This window comes from Cuculus canorus, chromosome 1 (assembly GCF_017976375.1).
Source record: "Cuculus canorus isolate bCucCan1 chromosome 1, bCucCan1.pri, whole genome shotgun sequence".
Lineage (NCBI taxonomy): Eukaryota > Metazoa > Chordata > Aves > Cuculiformes > Cuculidae > Cuculus > Cuculus canorus.
Genome location: NC_071401.1, coordinates 101,888,625 through 101,916,089, shown reverse-complemented (window position 1 = coordinate 101,916,089; position 27,465 = coordinate 101,888,625).

Below are 27,465 nucleotides of genomic sequence, written 5' to 3'. Positions count from 1 at the left end.
TTTTCTTTCATGCTCTAAGAATTACTGGCACAGTAAGTGGATTGTCAAATCAGTGTGCTCTAAAAACGGATTACACCTTCTATGAACTATAAGAATGTCAGAGTAAACAGTCTGAAAGTCTCTGAAGTGTCAGAAATACTCACTGCAGATCCAAGAGCCTCCTGTTTATATCAAGGGTCAGGCTAGCACCCTGTATAGTGAGATACCCTGATCTCAGTATAAGGGAGAGTCTGTAAAGAAGTTTTAGGATTGAGGTCCAAATAAGAGAACAGCACACTCTTGTATCCACAAATTCATGACCATATTGCAGTAATCATTCATCAGTAAGAACCTGACAACATGCAAATCATACTGTGCAGACTGAAAATTTTATTGCTGAATTACACAGGAAAGGGAAAACAGAAAAATCAGATGTCTTAAAACAAATATGTTTTCCTTAAAAATATTGTATAAAAGATGCTTAACAACAAATATGTTTTCCTTAAAAATATTGTATAAAAGATGCTTAACAACAAAAAAAAAAAACAAACCACAAAACCAAACCAAAACCAAAACCAACCAACCAACCAACTAAAATCACATAAACAAAAGAAAACCTCAGATTTTTATTTTTTTTTTTTAGATACCATGAGGAAGTTACCTTCTAAGTCCCTCACTTAACTTGCCATATCCTTCTCAGTTCTTCAGAGGACTTATCTGAGACACCTGATTTTCCAAAGCCAGAATCTCACTGCTGAATTTCCTACTCATAGGCTATGTAAGAGTTATGTCCTTACTTTAAAACTAAACTGGTTTTCCTCTGTGTTAAAAACAATGCTCAGATTAACTTTGGCATGTGAATTTTCTTTTTCTACAAAGAATGGCATACTGTTGTCACATGTGACCATTAAAACAATCATACAGAACAGTGTTTCAAATATTTTTACAAATGCAAACTTAGCTGTTTCAGCAAGATAGATTACACACATTTTCATAGTTGCTATGAAGTATTTGCTTTCTTTCAATTGCAGTTGCTTTTATATTATGACAGGATTTTTTATTACAGAATGGATAAAAGAAATCCAAACAAAACAAAAAACACAGCCTATTATCATCCTATTTGTATGTGAACTACTCTTGACTTTATATTAGCATTTTACTTCAGTAGGGTTTAACCTAAAATAGTAGACAAAATAGTCTTCTCAAAAATGTTTCAGAAAGACAAGGTGAAAAATTAAACATATAGTATCAGTTAACCATAAAGGAAGTGTATTTTATCTTTCTGTACAGGCTATTATTCAGGCATTAAAAAGCTATCAATCTATTTCAGTCAAAAGTACATTTCTAATTATGACTTTTGGTTTTACAAAACTTAAATGATCTCCATCTACTTCTTCAGGTCTTGATATCATTGAACTTCACATTTATAAGGATAACCAATAAGCACGCTTGTCCACAGTACAAGTCCTTAGTCCCTCTCAAGTTTTCTTAGCAAAACAAAAATATTTTGGGCAAGAAATTGGTCCACCCATTGCAGTAACATGTATTTCACTCAGTACTACAAGATTTTATATGTTTTTATTACATTTGCCTATAGCAACTCAGTGTGCACAGAATTTTCCAGTTTTATTAGTTTTACTTCAGTACCTTTGCTTGTTAGTTGATAGAGTTCTTGACAAAACTTGATTTGCGTGTCTAGTGATTCTTTTTATCCTGAGAACATAATGGATAAAAAGCTAAGGAAATCATCCACTTTCAGATAGTCAATGCCACTACATGTTTCTTTAGAGTAATACTTGAAGTCAATAGTTGTACACTGCTTTCCACTAAGACATCAATGATTCAGAGGTATAATGCAGAGTTTTTTTATAAATTTAGGCATACTCAAATTTTGCTGAAGAAATCAAGAAGGCAAACCCACTAATTCTTAAACTGTAAAATTACTCCTCTTACTCTATATGATTAACTTCCAGGAGCTTACTTTCTAGACAGAAGATAACTTGCAGACTTTAAGGATTCTCTTATGTGACAAAATTTTTCATACAAACTTCCACGGCACCTACACATCGCATAAGACTTTAGTCAGTGGAAATAATATTGGTATGTTGGACAAGACACAAATACATCACAGTTCTCCCGGTTGTTTGCAATTATTTTATACACGGAGATAATGGAGTGTCTTAGCATTTTGCTGTCATTTTTTACAGATATGTCTACTAGGTCTGGCTGAGATAACGGCAATTTTCTTCACAGCAGCCTTTTGTGGTGCTGTGTTTTAGCTAAAGCAGTGTGGATAACACACTAACGTTTTGTCTGTTGCTGAGCATTTTTTGCACAGCCTCCAGTTCCTTCTGTTTTTCCCACTCTGCCCTTCAGAAAGTAGGCTAGAGGTATGCAAGAAGATGAGAAGAGACATGAGGACAGCTGACCGAAACTGACCAAAGGGATATTCCATACCATATACATCATACTCAACAATGTAGTTCAAGGAAAGTTGGAGAAAGGGAGTATGTTTGTGCTTATGACATTTGTTTTTCCAAGTAACTTTTAAGCATACTGAGGCCCTGCTTTCCAGGAAGTGATTAAGCATTTGCCTTCTGATGAGAAGCAGTGAATGAATCCCTTCTTTGCTTTATCTGCAAGTAAATTTTTACATCACCTATTAATTTGTCTTATCTATCTCAGTACATGAGTTTTCATACCTTCCTTTTATTTTCTCTCTCTTCCAATTCTCTCCCTCCATCCTGCTGTGGGGAAAAGTGAACTAGTGATTGTGTAGGTGTTTAAGTGTTGGCCAATGTCAACTCAGCACAATAGTTTTTGTTAATGTATAATAGAATCTCTGAATAAATCAGTTTGGAAAGAATATCAAGAGGTACTCTTGCCCACCTTCCTGCCTTAAGCAGGGCCAAGTCTGGGATCAGATCAAGTCATTCAGCACTTTTCTGAGCTGGGTCTTGAAAGCCTGCAAAAATGGACACTGCACAACCTCTTTGTCAACCTTCTCCTCTGCTTGTCTGTGTTCCAAGGGAAGAAGGTTTTTTGTCATATACAGACTGAATGCGTTTTTCTCAGGTAGCTGTTAGGTCCTCCTGAAGCTTTCTCTCATCCAAGCTGAACAAATCCATCTCTCCCAGTCTCTTCTTGTAGGGTACATTCTTCAGCCCCTGACAAGCTTGGGAGCTTGCTGAACTCCCTCCAGTTTCTCAGTGTCTCTCTTATACTGGGGAGGCCTGAAATGGACATGGTAATTCATACATGGTCTGATGAGTGCTCTACAAAGAAGAAAAATCACTTCCTTTGCTCTATCAACTGTACCCGTTTGTACAGCCCAGGACACTATTGACCATCTTTGGCTGTCAGGACCCACTGCTAGCTCACATTCAATTTGCTATCAGCCCAGACTCCTCTGCAATCCTTCTCAACACAGCTGGACCACACCCATTTGGATTCCAGACTGTATTGTTGCAGGTGCTAGTTCATCTCAGGTGTGGGAATTTGCAAAAGATTCCTGTCAGACTGATTACTACCCAGATCCCTCTCAAAGGCAGCTGTGCCTTGGTTTCTCCTCGTTATAGTGTCATCCATAAAACAAATGGAAGTGTACTATATCTTTTTCTCCAGGCCATTGATAAAGATGTTAATTAGGATAGGTCCCATTCACATCCTAAGGAAATTCCACTTATAATTGGCCTTGAGCCAGCAGAAGAGCTACTAAACATCATCCTTTGAGACAGACCATCCAACCTGTTTCTCATTCATCTAGCAGATCACCTATCTAGACCATGTGTTGTAGGACACCATGTCAAAAGCTTTTTTCAAAAAAAGACAGGCAACACCCACTGCTTTCCATGTCTTCCACATGCCTTGTCATTTCATTTTAGGCAAGAGATACAACTCTGGTTATTAATAGTTGTGAATGACAAGTGATGCACAGTGGAGATTTTTGCTCTGTCTTTGCATTATTTATTACGTTTGTGGTAATAAGCCCTGGGAAATCAGTACTTTATTAAGCTTTTCAGCAACTTTTAACTTATAAGGGAAAATGTTGCCACATAATTACTATAAGCGAAAAGCCCTGCATCAAATTCTTTTTGAAGTCATTTTGGTCTCTAAAGAAATGCACAAATACTATTTTTTTCTTCTTCAAAGTTAAAAAATATATGGAGAGATTTTTACAATATTGTTAATTTACTCTAAGGCTTTATATGCAAACTGCATCAGAAGTTTTGCATTTTTTTTTTTTTGCGTGATAATTATCATACTAAAATCTTCTCTGACATACTTGTTTCCCTTCATCCAATATTTGTCCTTGAGTAACCAGTGAAGGAAATTATAACGGCTTTTCATTGTAGTAAAAAGCCTCATTCAAAGAGCTCCTCATGTTATTGTTTCATCTTGAACTTGAAATAGATTGAAAATATTTTAATGTGCCATGGTGATTCTCTGCAATTTTGGTTGCAGCGTGCACAGAAAAGACAATATATAGTGTATGTCCCTAACAAAAAATCTCAGAGGCAGCCTAAGCCACTTCCTACTTTTGAATTAATTCATTTTATGTATTACATGACAATCACTTGATGCATTGAACTCTTTTTTTCCTCTCTTTTGGTCTATAGGAACATTCTGCAATCATCCAACACTTTAAGAGTAGGTGATTTTGCAGAATTTCTTCAATCTCAGCAAATCTTTTATTAGTTGGTTTAACCAGAAAGCACCTGTAGGTTGTGGTAATAGGTTTCAGTCCACACTTATTGAAACCTACATCTTGTTCCCAAATTGAAGCCTTTGGCTATTACAGGTTGATTGAATTTTTGATGGGGGTGGACGATGAGTCATCAACTGAGCTATCAAATATCTATTTTCCCAAGCATTTAGACATTTCAAACTTTCTTTTTGCTATGTCAGTAAGTTACTCACAATCAGTCCATTGGGAATTGATCAGATAGTCCAAGTATTTACAGCTCACTGCAGGGTCTTCTGTGCCCCTTTGTCTCCACTGTAAAACAATAAACAGCTGTATTTAGCTTTATAGCCCTGTTAGTAAAGCATTGATCTCCATGTAACGCTGAAATGTTACATGACATCAGAACCACAGCTAGTTTCTATCCTGGTCACGTGTAGGTGTATCTGATGCAAGTGTGACTTCCACTATATAAAACTTATATATTCTTAGGTTTTGTTCTTATCCTCACTGAAAACTACGTTTTCAACATCTAAATGTCCAAACACAGTCAAAGTATTATTTTTTTCTAGTTATATTATTATTAATTATTTTATTATTCACTTTTCTAAGTGCATTATTTTTTCTTTGAGAGTCAGTTAACTTTTTTTGAAGAGAATATAAGATGAATTTGAGAAGCCCAAAATAGAAGAATGATACAAGCATGTTCTTGTGGAAACGAGAAAAATGAAAACCAAAACCATTTCTTATGAACTTTAAATAAGAATAAAGATGTGTTTATTCTTTGTCACTCTATACTCAACTTGGGAATTTATTTTCAGCAAAATATGATCTTTAACACTTTTTCAACAAGATGATAGAATAAATACTACAAAGTTTTATAAATAGATTCTGCTTCTATTAAAATTTCTCCACAATAAAAAATCATTAGCAATTTTTATTCAAAGTATTAAAAGATGTTGTTGAGTTCTGTAGGGCGGTTTCTTGTGTTATTTAGAAAATCTATGGTATTTACAACTCACTGAATCATAAGTGTTTACTTTTGTAGTGCTTTACACTTCATAATGATTATAATAGAAATTCATTTGTAGAAGTATGTGCACTGTTTATATGTACAGAAGAATATTAAGAACTAGTTAGTGGGTTTGATGACTGCTGAGTCCTATATAATTACTCTTGCGCTGTCATTTCCAGCCTAAATTTGGTTGAAGATGGTACAAATATGTTCTTATATATAAAAATTAAAAAGGAAAAAACTCACAACCCTGTAGTTATTTACTGTAGTGTGTTGTAAAATGTACTGTACTAATAGGCATTCCAATAGTAAAGAGTATGTTAAGGGGAAAACAATATAGTAACATATTTTTTTGATTTGCTAAAAACTAGTGTTATTCTAAGATATTTTGCTGACAAGCATTTACAGTAGCTTACCTATCTTGTGATAGAAAAGAGGAAATCTTGATAATAGAAATGAAACATTGATATACTGACGTTTATGTAGCATAAAAATGGAATATATCATGTGTCAAGACCACAGACAGAACGAATAAAGGAAAGCAATGAAAATAAATGAAGATGTAGTGTAGGATTTAGTTTTTGAGCATATAGAATCTGAACGATCTCTCCACATTAGAAGACAAGAAGGAGATACATATGATTTCACTGTAAACACATTTGTATCTACTAAACAGTATCCACATAACCAAAAGCACACAACAAAGTGAAGAAAAACTGTAAACAATAACACTATAAAGCCTGAAAAATAAAAGTCATGTAAAGTGAATTAGGCTATTTATTACCCTCTGTTTTTCTTGGTCAAATAATATTTTATTTTATAGATATTGTTGAAATATTTTTATTCTTTCTTCTGCAAACTCAGCCTACATTTGTCTTTTCCTTTCATAAACAACTTTCTCCCCATTATTCAAGAGTGATGAGGATATTTATTTCAGCAATAGTTACATCCTTATTCAGAGTGATGTATAATTAACGTGTTTTGCTCAGTCTCAGCAGGAAATTTCTTATCAATAAAGGCAAAAATATTCAATTTATGTCATTCAGTTTCTACACATTTTGCTTTGTTTCACAGTTTGAGGAATGAGTTAGTATTCCTGTACTTCTCTTACTACATAACCAACTACAAATTATATACAATGTTAGAGTAAATATTTCATATGGGTAATTCCCAACTTCCTGAAGCCTTTGGACAGGGACATTTTCTAATTTCAGTGTTAAAAACATAACAGTTCACGAAATCTAGTCACTAGTCCAATTGTAAAGTAATATTTATTATTAGTGAGTGTACGATAGTGAAGGAAGTAAAAGAATGAAAATTGTCACTGAATTACTTAGAAAAAAGTTGCTTGATAGACTGAGATTTTTGTATTTCTGTTATCTAAGTGATGAATAAAATCAATTATAAAAACAAGAAAAATAAATATATATTTATCATTTAGTTACCTTCCAAGTATACATACTGTTCACTGAAATTTAGGAAGTGCAGACATTTTCCTAAAACCAAGTTTTAGTATATTCTGTGTTCAGGAGGAATTTAAATATATCAATTTCTATAAAGGAAAACTTTCTTTATTTTTTGGTGGCTCGTAGAGATAAAATTAACAGTGGCCTCATTTAGCATACTGACATATAGTAAGACATAGTATTGTGGAAAAGAAATGTATATCTTCAATATTTAGGACACACCACTTACTTTTTCACAGCAATCCAAAAAGAGGATGAAAATCGGTTACTCGCCTTACTCCAGAAGTTTTGTTTTTTTCTTTTCACTAATATTTGTGAAAAGGTTTACAGCCATCAAAAGAAAAAAGCCTCGGTAAGTGCTGATATATAAATGCTGAGGGGCTGAGCATTGGAATATTGGAAACAAACTCCCAAACCTCCTTAGGGCAAACAAAATTGGAAACTGAAGTTTCATTGTGGATCTCTGATGGGTGTGAGTGGAAGACATGATATCTTCTTACATTCTCCCTTAAAGCTCTACATTAAGAGGTTTGCTTAATTGCTTCACAGAATGACTTATGTCTGCACACAAAACTGTCCAGATCTACGTAAAAAAATACTTTCATATTGCTTATTTATTCACTGGAGATTACCCCCACCCCCGCCCCCGTCCTGTGACCTTCAAGCAGCTTAAAGCCTTGAGGCATCTTCTATGTGAGGTAGTCAGTCAAATCAACCTACTGTTTGTTGGATTAAAATTTATCACACAGAAATCTGCCAGAGAAGTATCAGTATACGTTACTTCATGTACTTCATATCCTTCTCAGACAAGATATTTTTAGCAACAGTGAAAGTGAAGTGGGAAAGTTGACTTTTTAATAGTTCAACATGCATTCAGACAGGAAAATGTTTCTTATATGCAGTCTTATATATTGGTAGAACACTTCCTATAAATCTCCTGAGGAGCTGGAAACAATTCCCACCAGAGCTCTGGAAATTGTGCCTTTTCATCACCGCTGAAGTGTTGCTTTCTGGAAGGGCTGAGTAATTAAGAAAGTACTTACCAGTTCAGCATGGTGTAGCAGCAGCTGTCTGTTCACTCAGGTGAGAGAACTGAATTCTGGAGAGCTCTTGATTCACTTTCCCTGGCTTGTTTTTAAAAAGGAAGATCTATGCTTCATGATCTTCCCTTGGTTTTCCATTACTACCCAATGTAAAGCTTAACTCCAGAGAGTTGTGTTCATCTTCTCCTTCTTTGCTGCAAACATTAAGTTCTTGGACTATAACGAAGTTATATGTAAAAGGAGTAAAAATGGTTTTGGAGCAAGCCACTGCATATCTTCTGATACCTTGGAGACACAATAGACATTCTAGCCCCTTTTTCTAGTCTTGTTTAATAAAATAAATAGACTATTTTCTTACTGTTCAGGATGTAAGCAAACAAAAGAAAGAAACCATAGAAAACAAAAGGAGTAAGGTATTAGCATATGTGAAAGAGAATACATTCGTTAGCAACAAAATATTTCAATTTCAACTTTGGGGGAGTAAAGTACCTGGTTTCATATCTTTATTTCTCTGTGGTTTTTTGCGGCTTTATTTTGTCACTATTAACTCTCTAATTAATCTTCTACTATTATATGTTCCTCCTTTTCTACTTCTACTTCTTCCCCTAAAGCATATTTACAGTCACTTCAATTTCAGCCTGAAGATCCTTCATCATATACAAAACCTGAAGCTGACCTAGCAGCAAATTTTGATTATTTTTTGTAAAGCACAGCTTGACACTCCATTTCTAAAAAAATCTCTTCCATTTTGATTGGAAGTAATTTCTACTGAAGGAATTCAGTGTCATCACTAGAGATCACACTAAAATAATGTAAAAAAGGAATTAATTATGCACACCAGCTGTATTCTGGCAACATCCCTGTATGGCTATATCACATTGCAGTACTAGAAGATATAGTCAAAGACTATAAAAAAAGGGTGATTGACTTCTTTCAAATAATATCAGATATTGCAAGCAGTAATTAAAGAATGAAATACTGTGTGAGGAAAGCTAAAAAGACTCAGCAACCAAATCTGTTTACCTCCAAATTAATGCTTCATGAATTAAATTATTGGTGAATCAATGCTTAAAATATTTTCTTTTTCCCGTGTATCCAAAACTTTTCCATGTTTGTGAGCCAGATAATACATCTTCAATGCCAGTGTAGAATCTATTAACCTTTATTTATATCAACTGAATGAGCACTATCCAAAAGAACTTACAAATAACACTAAAAAAGGTGACTGAAGAGCAAATATTTCCTATTTTTACTTTTCAGTCAGCTATCAGGCTCTACTTGCTGTCACCTCCACTTTTGGTGCCTTAATGAGGAACTACTTTATCAATAAACTGCAAAGTTTGAACTTTTAGCTGGGAATAGTGAGACAAGGTTTTACAGTTCACATAAAATTCACCCTTTAAAATAGTAGAGCTTGTCTGCTTGTCTTTACACTGTTGACTGCTGTGTTTGCCTGCTGTTCTTTCTTTTTTCTTACAGTTGGTATTAAGTGGAAGTAGCTTTTTCAAACTAGTTTGCTAAATTGCGATATTAATGTTGACCGGGATCACTTACTGAAAGGGCAGATCATTAAACTTTAGAATTCATTCCCAAAACACTATTCTCATCATTAAAAGTTGCCTGAGCACACCTGTTTCTGTAACTCATTGCTCTTGCATTGTTTTCCCAAAGAAGCGTATGATTGTAACAACTGCATGCAATGTCTTGTGAAAAACTAACAATTTCCTGTTCCATCTGGTTCCTCCTTTGTTATATCTTCATTTTTTTTATTTCTGACTTTTCTCTCTACTATTTTCATATTTTCCCTCCTGTCACTCCTTCTCTTTTCTACTCTAAAAAAAAGAAAAAATACAGAAAAGAGAGGAATGAAGTTGTCAGAAGCAAATAGATTTTCTTGAAATAGCTGTTTTACAGGTCAGCAATGTTAAACAGAGACTGATGGTGTTGTACGGGAAATTTTAAGAACATCATTAATCCATAATAGCTACTTTTGACTACAGAATATCATACGATAGTGTTCAATACATTTGGGTTCATTCATTTCCTTTCTACTTTCATCCCTCCAGTACAATCATTCTTCTCAGTTATGACTACTTTTTCACTGAAAATTTTCTTCATGGTTCAGAGGCATCCAGCCAAGGGTCAAGAAAAATTTTGAAAACATCTTGAAAAAATTATTTCAAAAACCATCTTGAAACAAAAGGATGGAAATAACTGTGGTAATGGTAAAGAACAAGTAAGAAAGCTTTTCCCTGTCTGTGAATGAGTTTAGGACCGCACAATTTTGTAAGCACATGAAGTGGAAAAAGCCATTTTTTGTCACAACTGCCTACAGGATGTCTGCTTAACAATTATCTATGAAGCCTTTTTCGGTCCAGAAGATCATTCTATGGGTTTCTGATGGCTCGTGATAATGTAAATGTAAAAGCAACTATTTTTTAAAAAAAATTACTATATGCTGTCAACAAAACAAAACATATAAATAGTATTAATAATAAAAAACACTGAAAATGTTGCTGAACAGTTTGTTTGTGAAAATATGTATGCCTAAATACACATACAGGATTAATTCTGCCAAATAGAAATACTTGAAGCTGGACAGAGTGGTCGAGGAAGGGATTAACGCTGTAGTAACTAAGTTTTACACATCATGGCACCGCTGGAATTTACTATCCCTGCATTCTCCTTTCACCCCCCACCCACTGTAATAGGCAGCAGTAGCATCTCCAAACAGAATTAACAGAAGTTTTGATCTCAGCAAGAAAAATGTTGCATTTTCAAAGGCACACCTTACACCGAATCTCTGTCTTCTTTCCCTCAGGCAGTTAGAGATCAAGTAAAATGCATATCGCTAGGCAGGTATCATAGTCAGAAAGCCAGTCATGGACTAAACAATGTGTGTCCATCAAATAAACTTTTCTCACAAAATGAAAGGAAAAAGAAAGAAAGAAACAAACAAAATCCACCCAAATTATATCTCTTTCTTTCCCTTTATCCAACACCCTAGTGCAGGTATAAGAACTGCAATCTTCTGCCAAATACACCAGAAGCCTTTTATTTCACAATACATAAGTATAGAACCACATCAAATTGTATAGATCTCTTTTTTTTTTTTTTCTCGGTATAAACTAGAATACTTTACCAGACTTGACTGATTTTTTTGTATTCCAGGATACATAACATTGAAAAAGTTAAGGTACTCTACTAAGACAGGGGAGACCACAGATGAAGTCTTTGATCTGAACTAAAGAAGAAACCAGATATAAGCCTGGCACAGCTGAAATTTCTATACAGGGGTGAGACATAAATAACTATGCTGGACTGTTTCTGTTTTATCTAGGGCTGGGGTTTCAACAAGCTTATCTGCTAGACCAAGCACCACCAGGAGGACAGGCAGGGCACAAGAGCTTTCTTGTAAGCACTGATAAGAGATCTTCATGGGGCCCAAAGTTTTATCATGGAGTTTCATTTGGTGAAAAATGCATATCACGATCATCAAAAATTACAGAAATGTGTATTAATTTTGACATTTTACATTACTTCCAGGGCCAAAAGCTTCAAAAATACTTCAGAAAGAAGGAAAAATGATTGAGAAGTTTGAGGAGTTTAGTTATTATTTTAATCATAAGTACTTAACTTAGATATTTATCTCAATTGTTTTTTAAGACTGGCAAAAGTTTAAACTTCACATTTTACTGGACATTTTAATTAGTTTGTGTCTTTTTTCTTTGAGCTTTACATTCACTCAGTGTTTTGGAAAGGGGCAAAAGCACTTTTGTGGTTTGAGCAAAACAGATGTATTAAGAGATTTTCCTAAGTAAAAAAGTTATTATTTCACTGAGAAGAAAGCATAATTTAAGTACATGGATGATATTGTAGTAAATTAACAGTAGAAATATCCTTTTTAAAAAAAAAAAAGAAAACAACTGCAGTTTGTGTTTCATCTGTTTTTACAGTAAATAAGCTGATAATTTATAACTTAAAAAAAAACCCCAAATGTCTGGCAATTGTTCACCAATCTAGTTTCCAAATACGGTTTTAAGATATTTTACAGGCTCATGAAAGGCTGATAAACCAGCCTGGAATGGATTCCTGTAATGGCTTTTGATGAATGTTTCTTTTTACAGCCATTAACTCTTCATGAAGAACTCTGCAATAAATACGAACTCTTTCACACAGTCATTGCTGGGGGCTTACAAGGTTCTGTGATGTATGTTTATTACTGCCATTGAATTAAACATATACAATTCTTATTCCAAAATTCCTGTTAAACTACAAGGAAATCATTTGTTTCTCAGTCAGTACATTCATTGGCTTGTCCTTCGCGTAATTTCACCCTGTAAATATTCTAAATATTTCTATTTTGAAAGACTGCAGGAGTGAGGAAACACACACAGTGCCACTTAGCTCTAGGCAATAGTGTTACAACATATGTGGGATCCAATTATAGCTAATTACAGTTTGACTAACCTTCTGTGTCATTAAAATCCTTGAAGAGCTCCCACAGTCCCTGCTCTATGATAATTCTTTTTCTAAGAATGTATCTGGTTTGGGAAAGTTTGTTAGGGTTTTTTTTTTGTTGTTGTTTTTTTTTTTTATTTTTTCACAAAATTTTGGGAAGTTGTATCAACTAGAAGAAAACAGAGATTTGGAAATTAAGGAGAATCCAAAACAGACACAGTAGTAACAGCCTATTAGCGACCCAATAGCGGTAGCTAACTACATTCACCGTCTTGAAGATATTTATATTTAGCATTTGTTACAGTGGCTGACTTTTCTTAAGTGAAAATCAAACCCACAGAAATAAAATCTTGAACACTGTGAGAAGGTTCTCAAGTCATGGTATTATTGACTTGGAGCAATTCTGATCACTTGTGGGATATGAAACACAGCACAACTGTGGTCTTTGTCAACTAAAGGGAAATATTTTTTCTCAGAAAAAATATGGTGAACACACGCTAAGAATGTGCTGGGAATAGAGTCGTTACAAATGAGAATAGAATGGAGAAGATAATACAAGTTTCAATTTATCAGGATCCAGAAACATTTGGGAATACAATGGTGGAAAGTAACTTGGGATTGTCTAACTATGAAAGAAAACTAAGAGAAAAACCAAGGAAGATATGAAGACAACAAAGGAGGAAGGAGAGAAGAGTGGAAAGGAGAGAGGGAAGAGTGAACTAAGGAAGAAAGGAGAGAAGAAAGAAAAGGGAAAGAAGGAGTGAGGGAGGAAGGAAAAAGGGAAAAAAGGGAGGAAGGGAAGAAGAGAGGAAGAAAAGGAAGATGGAAAGGTAAGAGGGAGGGAGGGAGGGAAGGAGGAAGGAAGGAAGGATGGAGGGAAATTGAGAAAATGTTGTTTAACAGGTATTAATTTGCCCAGACAATTGGTAAGTAAACTAGAAAAAAGGATTTCAGAGAATTGTAATAGCAGAAGTGCAGATTATTTCAATTAAGAAAAACAAAACAAACAAACTATGTTATGATACTAAGGCCACAAGAAGATAAATTGTGATACAAAACTATGTAATTGAATTGGCGTTGCTCAGTCTGGAGAAGAGAAGGCTCCAAGGAGACCTTATAGCAGTCTTCCAGTACCTGAAAGGGGTCTATAGGACAGCTAAGAAGAAAATCTTCACCCTGAGGGTGGTGAGGCACTGGAACAGGTTGCCCAGGGAAGTTGTGGACGTCTCATCCCTGGAGGTGTTCAAGGCTAGGTTTGATGGGACCTTGGGCAGCCTGGTCTACTGGGAATTGTCCTTTCCCATGGCAGGGGAAGTGGAACTAGATGACCTTTAAGGTCTTTTCCAACACGAACCATTCTATGATTCTGTTATTCTATGAAAATCAAGAAATACACAAGCAAAATGAGAATGCTAGTTTTGTGTTGCAGAATATTAGCATAAAACTATAGGGACAAAAATCAGTATAATCAAAGTGCAAAGAACAAAGAAATATGAAACGTTCTGTGAGGGATACATCTTCCCTTATTTTAACTACAAGAGGCTAGAAAGTCTAATCAGAGCTAGACGAAAACAGCTAAGGAAGAACACCTCCAGGAAACAACTCTGCTAACCTTTCTTATGAAGAGATCATTATTCTTTTCTCCTTGCTGCAGAGTCAGTCCAGATGACAAAAATCTATAGATTAAACATTTATATTTTAAGTATCTATGAATATCATCAATTGTTATTTAAACCACTGCCTGTAACGGCATATCTAATATAAGAAAGATTTAAAAAAAGGAAGACAAGACTTGATCTGCTCAATGAAGGAAGTCGTTGATCCCAAGGAGTCAGGACTGATTTAAAGCCTTTTTTTGCTTTTAAGTTCATTGTCATCAGACACTTAAACCAATATATTGCAATGACAAAGACTAAGATTTTTCTTTCCGTAGAAATAGAATGTCTTAAATAGTAGGTAAGGCAGATATTTTCAAGTTGGCTGAGTGTGATGAGAATCACTATATCACAGTCTGAGAATTGGTTGGAATAATGCCAGAACCATTTACACTTGTCTTTGAGAGCTTATAGAAAACGAGGAAATCCAGAAAACTAAACTAGTGTAAAGATAGTACCCACTATCAAAGTGGAAGAGCAAGAAAAGGGAAAGAAGGAAGAAAAAGGAAACTATTTTCTAGTAAGCTTCTACTTCTACTGCCAGAAAAATATGCAACAAACTAGGTGCTTTATAACCACTGGAAGATAACAAGGAGATCAATATAGACCAGTATGGATTTCTCATGATCTAGGCTCATGAGGAAAACCTAATTGCTTCTATAACAGTGCAATAAGCCTCAGGGGTTGTGGAGAATTCACAAGTACTCTGACATTTCTAAAATTTCTGGCATTGTCGCAGATAACATACTAGGGAAATGTGGTCAAGGCAATGTCTGTTAAATTTCTAACTGATTAGAAAATGATAATTAAAGAGGAATTGGGTTTTTTTCTTTGTGAAATGAAAATCTGTGAATGCAGTTCTATACTGGGTGGATATATAAAAAGAGAAAGTCTATGAGCTTTGGAAGAAGGGGCAGGCATCTCGAGAGAACTACAGGACTGAAGTGAGATCATGCAGAGAGAAAATCAGAAGGGCTAAAGCCTAACTAGAACTCAGACTGGCCAATTCTGTGAAAGACAATAAAAAATCTTTCTACAAATACATCAGCAGTAAAAGGAGGACCAGGGAGAATCTCCAGTCTTCATTGGATGCAAAGGGAACAATTGTGACAACGGATGCGGACAAGGCTGTGGTACTTAATGCTTTCTTTGCCTCAGCCTTTAAGAGTAAGGTAAGATGTTCCCTGGGTTACAGCCTCACAAGCCAGAGGACAGCGAGGGAGAGTAGAACAAAGTTCCCATGGTCTGTGAGGAGGTGGTTGGAGACCTGTTTGGCCAACTAGACATTCACAAGTCTATGGGGCTGGATGGGATCCACCCGAGGTTATTGAGGGAGCTGGACGATGTGCTTGCCAAACCCTTTTCCATTATCTGCCAGCAGTCCTGGATAACTGGGGAAGTTCCACTTGACTGGAAGCTGGCTGATGTTACAGCCATTTACGAGAAGTGATGGAGGGAGGATCCGGGGAACTACAGGCCTGTCAGTCTGATCTCAGTGCCGGGGGATGTCATTGAACAGGTCATCTTGAGTGCTATCATACCGCAATTGGAAGGTGACCCAGGTGATCAGGCCCAGTCAACACGGATTCATGAAAGGCAGGTCTTGCCAAACTAACCTGATCACCTTCTATGACAAGATGACCAGCTTATTGGATGAGGGAAAGTCATAGTCTACTTGGACTTCAGTAAAGCTTTTGACTCAGTTTCTCACAGCATTCTTCTCAAGAAACTGGCTGCCACTGGTTTGGACAGGCACACCCTCTCCTGAGTGTAAAATTAGCTGGATGGCAGGGCCCAAAGAATATGGTACATGGAGCTAAGTCTAGCTGGAGGCCAGTCACAAGTGGAGTTCTGCAGGGCTCAGTGCTGAGTCCAGTCCTGTTCAATCTCTTTATCAATGATCTGGATGAAGGCATTAAATATACCCTTGGCTAGTTTGCAGACTCCACTAAGCTGGGAGGAAGAGTTAATATGCTTGAGAATGTGTAGGTTGACAGCCAACTGAACAAAAACCATCAGTGTGCCCAGGTGGCCAAGAAGGCCAATGGCATCTTGGCTTGTATCAGAAACGGCGTGGCCAGCAGGTCCAGGAAGGTTATTCTGCCCCTGTACTCAGCACTGGGTGAGACCCCACCTTGAATACTGTGTTCAGTTCTGGGGCCCTCACCACAAGAAGGATGTTGAAGCTCTGGATCATGTCCAGAGAAGAGCAATGAAGCTGGTGAGGGGGCTGGAGAACAAGTCTTATGAGGAGCGGCTGAGGGAACTGTGGTTGTTTAGCCTGGAGAAGAGGAAGCTGAGGGGAGAGCTTATCACTACCTACAACTACTTGAAAGAAAGTTGTAGAGAGGTGGGTGCTGTTCTCTTCTCCTAAGTGATAGGTGATAGGACAAGAGGGAATGGCCTGAAGTTGCACGAGGGGAAGGTCGGATTGGACATTAGGAAAAAAATTTTCACTGAAAGGGTCATCAGGCACTGGCAGAGGCTGCCCAGGGAGATGGTTAAGTCACCATCCCTAGAGGTATTAGAAGATGGGTAGATGAGGTACTTCAGGATATGGTTTAGTGGCAGATAGGTATGGTTGTACTTGATGTTCTCGGAGAACTTTTCCAACCTGGTGATCCTACGATTCTATGAAAATGAATTAAAAAAAATAGTATGGTATCTGTGTTATCCTAGCAAGTATTCTTTCAATATATAATTTTAATAAAGAGTCAGAAGAATATAATCTAGAACTACTATAGTATTTTGAACTTTTTTAATTCACGTGTGTGCCTGAAGCCTAAATTGTCAACTGAACTTTATCTTGGCATGTTTTTCTCATGATGATTATCAATAAAAAGAAAACCTCACTATTCATACTTAGAAACAGTTTTATTGCTGAAAACACAAACTATACCTTATTTGCTAAAAATTCTTTAGTGTCAATAGTATCAGTAGATAGATAACAATTAAAATTTAAATTTTTATTGCCATGAACATTGTTTGTAACATAAGAAGTAGTCTGTTCATGTTAGGATTTACTTTTTTCTATAAAGTTTTATTTTATTATTTATTTTCTTTCCTAAAAACTTTTTTTTTTTTTTTTGGCAATTAAATTCAGTCAGTCTACCTTGTCTTCATCTGGGGAAAGCAAAGAAAAAAAAAAAAAAGAAAAAGAAAAAAATTATCCAGAAAAAAGGAAATAGTTCAATATAACGAAAAAAAAAAAGAGTTAAGGTACATAATCATCCCTGACTAGAACTGGTCTGAGGTGTTCCTCACAAATATCAACAACAATACACAACCCTTTCCAAGACTTTTTAAACATCTTTCACAGTTAAACTGTAGCAGTTGGCAGAAAGATGTTCAAAACCACCATTCTTTGTCTATGAATAGGAAAATTTTGAAGACGATTGCCAGAAGAAAGACAGAGCAGCAAGGCAAGTATAGAATTCCTTTAAATATTTTTATAATTCTATGCTTATAATAAATGATTTTACTACACAAGTTTCACTTCAGTTTGGATCACTTCATAATCTTGCATCCTCACGCTCAGTCACTGTGCAAGTGCTAATTGTAGTCAGGAAATACACCATGAATATGGAACAGGCCTCTCTCTGAGGGACCAGGGATAAAGAGTATGCTGTTTGTTGTTCCTTCTGCAAATGAATATGATGTGTTCTTATTATTTGATTTAGGAGTGCATGGGAGTATTTTTAGTTCTTTGCTCTAAAAGAGTTTAGTTGAGAAATCTGTATTTTAGTTTCTTCATAATAGTTTTTAATTTATTTTCCCAATGACTAGCAAAAAGCATATGTGTGTTTAGCAAAGTGAAAGTTTAGCAAAGTGAAAAAAATGCATCGTGTCTGTAAACTAAAGACAAAAACTTTGTTCTGTCTATGTGTGAATGATAGTAAGTTTAACTAGAGATATGATCAATTCAGCTCCAACTTCCCTGGAGAACTCTGACCCCTCAAATCAAACTTGCTTCTCCTGATGGGTCAATGCTGAACAGACATTGCTTGTCTCTGCCTTGTGCAGCTATTAAAGAAAGAAAACAACACCATCTCAACAGGACTCCTTCCAAATGAAATCTCTGCAGATTGCACAGTGGTGAGATGAACATGTTTTCCCACTGCTTCACAGAATCTGAAATGATTGCAGTTAGTGTAAGTAATGTCTGCAAGGTTTTTTTTAGAGAGTAGGTTAAAATCAAAACTTGTGCCTACTGGGTGACTTATGAAAGAAACATTCCATTTCAGGGAAGTGGCAGACTGCTGTGCATTCCCCACTGGCTAATCCTTGAAATGGGCTTTGGAAATTCTTCTGCATTTGAAATGAATGACAATTATTCACCTGTTTGTTTGGTCTGAGTTTCATGTTCAGACAAATAGATATATACCATTTGAATAAAATGCTCCAAAAAGTGCCCTTAAAGTACCTATAAGCATGTAAAATCATTCAGACTGTGGATCTTTTAATGACTTCTTAGTCCAAGACTTGGGGAGACATATATAAAGCTTAATCTTAAAAGATCTGGAGCATTTAGTCTCAATTTGCAGAGTATTATAGCTTAGAAGCTGCCTTCTACTTTCCTAGAGTGACTAAAGCAGCCTAGATATCTGTGTACCCAACACTTTAGCACGGGGGTTGTGGCACAATTATGTTAACTTGCTGCAGTAGCATTATATAGTGAAATTTCCTCCCTGCAAAATTTATTTGAAAAAGAAGCCATTTATTTGAAAAAGAAGCTATGTATCTGCAATTTACATACGGAAGTATGGGATGAGATATAAACTTACCTGGGATATAGACAACTCCTTGAATTAAGTCTGGATTAGAATATCAATATAGCCCTCTACCATTATCAGTGAAAATGTAATCAAAAGAAAAATGGGCAAACTTCTGATATCTTTTGGGAGAAAGACATTCACAATATAAGCAAGGAACATTAAGCAGTTCATTACTAGAAAAGCACACTACATAAGTAGCTCAAAGTTATTTCTAATATGAGATGTTTCTAAACTGTTTAGTTCAGTTTAAATTCATAGAATTATAGAATCACAGAATTGTAGGATTGCTTAGGCTGGAAAAGAATTTAAAAATCATGAAGTCTAACCCTTAAACTTAGCACTGACAAGACACCACTAAGCCAGGTCCCTAAGCACTGTATCTACACGTCTTTTAAATATCTCCAGGGATGATGACTCAACTACTTCTCTGGGCAGCCTGTGCCAATTCTCCACAAGCCTTTTGTTGAAGTAATATTTCCTAATTTATGGTTTGAACCTCCCCTGGTGCAATTTGAGGCCATTTCCTCTTGTCCTGTCACTTGTTACTTGGAAGAAGAGACCTATACTCACCTCGCCACAACCTCCTTTCCGGGGGTTGTAAGGAGCCATAAGGTCTCCCCTCAGCCTCCTTTTCTCCAGGCTAAACAGCCCCAGTTCCCTCAGCCACTCCTCATAAGACTTGCGCTCTATACCTTTCACCAGCTTTGTTATCCTTCTTTGGACGTGCTTTAGCAGCTCAGTGTCCTTCTCATAGTGAGGGGCCCAAAACTGAAAACTATTCAAGATGTGGCCTCACCAGTGCTGAGTATGGGGAGACAATCTCTTCCCTAGTCCTGTTGATCACACTCTTTCTAATACAAACCAGGATGGTATCGGCCTTTTTGGCTACCTGGGCACACTGCCATTGTACGTTGAGCCAGCTGTCAACCAACATCTCCAAGTCCTTTCCACCAGTCAGCTTCCCAAAGCCTGTAGTGTTGCATGAGATTGTTGTGGCCCAAGTGCAGAACCTGGCATTTAACCATGTTAAAAGTCACGCAATTGTGTCATATAAAGGACTTGCTAGGATTTGTGGATGGCAAACACCAGACTCACTGTGAGTTTGCAAAAGGAAGCATTTTGCAAAAAGGGAGCAACGAACAACAAACAGCTAGGGACAGATCTAAATGCATCTCGGCTACTCTCTGATGGTAAGCTTAGAAAGCAAGGGGGTCCATCTTGAACCTCATGACTCAACAGGAGGGCATCCATTATCCACTTGTCAGAGCCATACTTATTTACATGATGAATTGGCCTCAGCCCATTCATCCAGCCTGTCCAGGACCCTCTGAAGAGCCTTTCTACCTTCAAGAAGATCAACACTCCCACTCAATTTGGTGTCGTCTGCAAACTTACTGAGTGTGCACTCAATCCTCTCATCCAGATCATTGATATCAATGATATCAAACAGAATTGGCCTCAATGCTGAGCCCTAGGGAACATTACTTGTGACTGGCCATCAACTGAATTTAACTTCATCACCACCCTTTGGACCCAGCCAGCCAGCCAGTATTTTATCCACTGAAGAGTACACCCATCCAAGCCATGAGCAGTTAATTTCTCCATAAAAATTCTGTGGGAAATTGTGTCAAAGGCTTTACTAAAGTCTACGTAGACAAAATCTACAGCCTTTCCTTCATCCATTAAACAGGTGACCTTGTCATAGAAGGAGATCAGGTTAGTCAAGCAGGACCTGCCTTTCCTAAACCCATTCTGACCGAGCCTGATCATCTAGTTGCCCTGTATATGCTGCATATTGGCACTCAAAGATGACCTGCTCCATAATTTTCCCTGGTATTAAAGTCAGGCTGACAGGCCTGTAGTTCCCCAGACCCTCGTTCTGTCCCTTCTTATAGATAGGCATCACATTTACTAACCTCCAGTCAAATGGGACCTCACTGATTAGCCTCCGTGCTGATAAATAATCACAAGTGACTTGGTGAGCACTTTCTCCTCCTCCCTCAAGTGCCCGTGAGTGGATACCGTCCAACTCCACAGACTTACATGTGTATAAATGGTCAGGTCACTAACCATTTCCTCTTAGATTATGCGGGTTTTATTCTGCTCCCTGTCCCTCAGAGGCTGGGGCTGGGTAATTGTAGAATAACTGGTGATACTATTAAAGACTGAGATGATGAAGGCATGAAATACCTCAGCCATTTACTCATCCTTTGACATTACATCCCATTCCCACCATCCAATAAAGGCTGGAGATTCTCCTTAGCCCCCATTTTGCTGTTAATTTATTTATAGACTTTTTTTTATTGTCTTTTACACCAGTAGCCAGAATTAAATCCTAGTCGGATTTCAACCATTCTTATATTCTCCCTGTGTAAACTCTCCTGTGTTATATTTAATAATACTTTTTCTGCAATTTGCAATAATCAGAATTAAATATGTGACTATAGAAAAGCCTTTGAGAAAAGATTTTAATGCTGTCCAATAATGCACCACTCAGAAGTTCCATTTCACTAAAATATTTTATAAACTTTATCATAATTCTGCATTCACCAATTAATAAGATAAACTTGTTTTGATAAAATTATGTAAATTACTTATTAAAAGGACCTTTTTAAAAATATTAAAAGATATTATGATCATACAACATTTTGGTTTTAATATTTCTGGTTATTTAAGCATAATAATTCTTACAACAATGGTTCCTGAGGTAGAAGAGTGTAAGTTTTGAGAGTTATAATTATATTTTTCCTGAAACAGCAAGCAATATAATGTAAATGTTCTATCACTAGTAATTTAATTTGCTGTTCATTATAATAACAGTAATAATAACAAATTCAATTGCTATTAATGGAAATGTCATATGCACTTTCATGGAAGTTTTATTGTAATTCAGTATTAATTAGTGTATCATTAAAATAAAGTGTTATCATCTAATTTGTATTTATCCAAGCATACAATCAAAAAAAAAGTCTATTATGGTGTACTGTACCATTTTGCAATAAGTTCTTTTAATAAAATAATTTTGCTATATAGTTGTGTCTTCTTCTTACGTGATAGTACTCCAACAGTGTATCAGAATGCACGCTTTTACATCATATATACTCAACATTCTGGTGCAACACCAAGGTTAAGTTTGCTTAGCACTTCCCCAGCAAAATAATCTCTGCAAAATCTTCAAGGTTAAAGCATGTTGAAAGAGTTTTCATGACCATGGGGTAACTTATCTATGAAAAAAAAAGCATTTTTATTTGAAAAATTTTTGTTGCTAACAAATAGTTGACTGAAATATAAATTGATAGAGCAGCTTCTCACCTGCATGAGGGGCAGATAGTTCTGTTTTCATAATTAAAAATGTAAGTTCAACTTTTTACTCATATTTTACATTCTCACCTATGGTTACACAGCACAGACAAAACTGCATTAAAAATCATTTAAAGTTTTACAAAATCCAACATTAATTTTATTGACTTCTGTAATTTTTGTAAAGTAATATTTGGGTCAGCTTTGTGAACCATTCTGGGGAAAAAATCCCCAAGTAATTTCAAATGTAATAAATTATGTAATTCATTCATTCACTGTAGAGTGAATTAAAGCTTGACAGTTATATTCCCAAATGACCTCTAATGTAATTATGTCGACTACTGGATTATTTTGTTCTTCAGAGGAGTCTGGCTTCTGCAGCAAAGCCAGAGTTTGGGGTTAAATTATTCCCATCAGTGAAACAGTTTGCCCAGGGAACTGGTGGAGTCACCATCCCTGGAAGTATTTAAAAAACATGTAGATGTGGCACCGAGGGACATGGTTTAGTTGCGGACTTGGCAGTGTTTTGTTTATGGTGGGACTTGATGACCTTCATGATCTTTTCCAACCTAAACAATTCTGCGAGTATATGAATCTGTAGAGTCTGGGTAGAGTTAGGGTCCCTGAAATGGAAGACAGAAATCAAAATTAAGAAGAAGCAGAGATCTATAACTAGCAAAAGAAAACAGTGAAGAATGAGATATGTCTAAAAAGACAACAAAAGAATCTATTAGTGAACTGATTAAAGCTATTACTTTATACTCTTCCAGTTCTCCCAGCTCTTGCCTCAGAAAAGTTTTTGCTTAACAACACATTATTAGATGACTGCTTATTTAAAATGCGAAAGGAGCTCTTTACAAAGAGATGGGTCTCACATCTCATTATAAATTATTCTGATCCCATCTATAGGCCAATAAAGCTTCAATTCTTGCCTGAAAATGTATTCACTTTCAAAATGATTAATGAAACGTTGCTTCAGATCAGACAGAAACCAAGATTCTTGCATGGATAGTGAAAATCCTGAGCCTGAAACCCTTCAAGCTGTAAATCCATTTCAGTTATGTCTCATATGTTGTATTTTCCAGATTCTTGTAAAAGGAGAAAGCATCTTCAGGAGAGTCATTCAGTAAGAGCGAGCATAAAAGACGACATCTTAAAATCATTGAATAATTCAGGCTGGAGGGCACCTTTGAAGGTCATCTGCTCCTACCTTCTACTTAAAGCATAGTCAGCTAAAACTCAGAGCAGGTTGATCTAGGTCATCTTGTCCAGCTGAACTCTGAATATTCATTGACAAAGACTTCACAGCACCCCCGTGCACCTTGTACATCAGAGTGAAAAAGTATTTCCTTGCACCTACCTGGAACATCACCATGTTCAGCTCATGCCTCTTAGCTCTTGTAAATATCCCTGAACCTGTAGGAGGTGTTTGACTTCATCTTTACTGTAACAACTTACAACCCACTAGGCAGCTAAGTTGGCAGCAAGGTCCCTCTTGGCCATCTTTTCCTCAGTCTGAATAAACCCAGCTCTCAAAGAGTTCCTTTGAATACCACATGCTCCATCTCCCAGGCATCTTTACGGCTCTCCACTGGACTCGCTCCAGTTTGTTATCCTCTCTCCTGCACTGGGGAAGTCTGAACCGGACATAGGACTCGGGATGCAATATCATGAGTGCCAGGTAGAGCGGATTAGTAGTTTCCCCTGACCTTTCAGATATTTTCTTAGTAATGCATTTATAAAGGACACACTGCTAGCTCATGATCCTTTTCCGCAAAACTGCCTTCTATCCAGTTGCCTCTCAGGCTTTACTGATGTGTGGGATTATTCTATTCCAGATGAGGACTTTCAATTTGCCTTTGCTGAACATCACAAAGGTTTCCACTAGCAAATTTCTCCAGCCTGTCGAGACCACTTTGAATAGTATCGCTGCCCTACAGTACATCAACTGTTAATTCAAACCCCTGTCTGATACTGTCTCTGAATTTGAAGAGTGCATTGCATCCCATCATCAGATCAACAATAATAAACAGTAGTGGCCACTTCACTAAGCCTTGAAAAACATTATTCTTAATGTGCTACCAGTGGGACTTCAAATTGCTGACCAGAGAAGACTGAACCCAATGGTCTGGCCAGTCTTAAAACTAATTTGCAATCCATTCATCTGGTCGTCACCTGTCCAACTTCTGCTACAAGGATGCTGTAGGTGTTGGTATCAAACACCTTGCTGATGTCAGGCAAAATTACATCCAATCCTCTTTGTTTTTCTATTGAACTATTCATTTAATCTCAGGTGGTTATCATGTTGGTCATGCATGATGTGTCTTTGATAAATACATGGTGTCCTATGCCATCACTTTTCACAAACAGCAGAGGAAGGCCTTGAGATGTTGTTGGCGAGCTCCCTCTGCACTCTTCAGTGCATCCATCCTATTCAGTCCTCTATCCCCAGTTTACCTATGTGGCCTCTCAACAATGTCCTTATAGCTTGGGTAACACTTCATTCCTCCAGGCTCTGCCACTAAGCACAGTGACCAAGGAACCTGAGAACAAACCTTGACTGTAAAGAGCAAGGGAAAAAAAGACACCTCAACCTTTTCCTTGTCCTTATTCTTCAGTACACTCATGTATTTCTTACCAACATACCCAAAGAAAAGTCTTTGTTGCCATGCACTTGGGTTGGAAGGGACCTTAAAGATCATCTTGTTCCAGCCCCCCTGCCATGGGCAGGGACATGTCCCACTAAATCAGGCTGCCCATGGTCCCATCCAACCTGGCCTTGAACACTTCCAGGGATGGGGCATCCACAACTTGCCTTGGCAACCTCTTCCAGTGCCTCATCACTCTCATGGTGAAGAAATTCTTCCTTATGCCTAGTCTAAATCTACCCCTCTCCAGTTTATATCCATTGCCCTTAGTCCTATCAGTACAAGCCTGAACAGTCACTCCCCAGCTTTCTTGCAGACCCCTTTCAGATACTGGAAGGTCACTATAAGATCTCCTCTGAGCCTTCTCTTCTCCAGGCTGAACAAGTCCAACTCTCTCAGCCTGTCCTTGTATGGGAGGTGCTCCAGCTCTCCTCCAGACTAGTTCTAACAGCTCCATATTCTTCTTATGTTGAGGATTCCAGAACTGGACACAATACTCCAGATGAGGTCTCACAAGAGAGGAATAGAGGGGCAGAATCACCTCCCTCGCCCTGCTGGCCACGCTTCTTTTGATGCAGCTCAGGATATGGTTGGCCTTCTGGGCTGCGAGCGCACGTTGCTGGCTCATGTCGAGCTTCTCATCGACCAGCACCCCCAAGTCCTTCTCTGCAGGGCTGCTCTCAATCACACCACCTCTCATTGTGTACCAAAAATGAGGATTGCCCCAACCTAGGTGTAGGACCTTGCACTTGGCCTTGTTGAACCTCATGAGGTTCTCACAAGCCCACTTCTCCAGCCTGCCCAGGTCCCTCTGGATGACACCCTGTCCTTCTGGTGTGGCAACTGCACCACTCCGCTTGGTGTCATCCACAAACTTGCTGAGGGTGCATTCAATCTCACTGTCAATATCATTGATGAAGATATTAAACAGCACTGGTCCCCTTTGAGGCAAGTTCTGCTTGTTCATACCAGCAAGCCCCATCTGTTTGGGTACTTTCTTCACAATAAGTAATAAGGTACTGTTAGTAATAAACAGTCATCTTCAGGTCATAGATTGGCATTGGAATAAATGCTTTTAAGACTGGTATTTTTCTCATGGTGCACTACTAAGTTAATGTCTTTAGTTCTACTGCCTCCTTATTGATTTAAAGTCTAAATTTCAAACCTGTATATATATATATATATATATATACAATTATATATCTCAGTGGGTGTGCCACTTCATTCCAGTCACTAACACCAAAAAGAGTTTTTGAATTAATGTAGACTATTAGTAAATCAAAAAAGCAATTCAATACAACACAGCAGGGTGAAGATGCAGTATCTACAACACAAGGAAAATATTTTAAGAAGGGCAGCTTTTTGTTAAGAGTTAGGGAATTCATAAAAACAACAGGATGGTCTAATAAAGATCAGTGTTGTGCTGAACAATAAGCAAACTCAGAAATGATCAAAGTAAATCCAGGAAATATCTCTAAAAACCTATAATGTAAAATGACTTGCTCTCCCAACCCAGGCAGTGGATTATAACCTTGTTCGAGAATAGATCTCAGAATTTTGTGCTGCTCTGTACCTTAAATCGCAAGTTACAGCAGTGAAAGTCCCTAAGCACTGCAGCATATGACTTTTAGTCAGCTAACATCGAAGTATATGCTCCCAGAGCCTTGCTTAGGCACTTAGCTATCATTATAGAGTATAAGGAAAAAAACTTGTGCCTTGATATTATACACAGAATTTCCAATGTGCTACATAGACAGCCAGTGAAAGGCAGAAAAAACACTAAAGGAGGCAATTTGTAAAAACTGAACTGGAACTGGATCCTGTAAAGTTTGGTTAGGAGTGCAAAGAGGATTTTCCATATCCTTGAAATATAACATCTGGAATTTCTTGTAACAGAAATACAGATATTTTTTTTTTTTTTAACATAGACGCTAGCAGCATATTATATTTTGAGCTCACGTACAAGATGTCACTCAAGCTTTCCACGCTTCACAGAAACAGCTACAGTGAATAGGTCCCTCACTGGCTTTTGAAAAGAATACTCAGTCCTTGCTTCCCTAAATCCACCTTGGAAGCTGGCTGGATGATTTAACCTTCTTACAACTGTGCTTACAGACTCTTGAGAAGACATACAGCTTCATTCAATACAAAGCAGTACTTCCAATTTGTATTCAGAATCATCTGAATAATCCAGTAATCAAAATAAGACATGTCTGAAAAGCATTCCTATGTCCTAGGAAAGCCAGAAGAAGTCACCAGGGTTTTACTGAAAGAAAGGATGAAAAAGGAGTCAAAAGAAGTCCTAGGGATCTGTGCATGCTCCTGAGTAGAGCTAGACATCTGCAGAAGCCTGTGGCTACTTTATATACAGTTCTTCAAGGCCTGGGCAGGACTCCTGTTGGTGTTTGGACTTCAGTAGCAATAATAGCAGATGAAGTA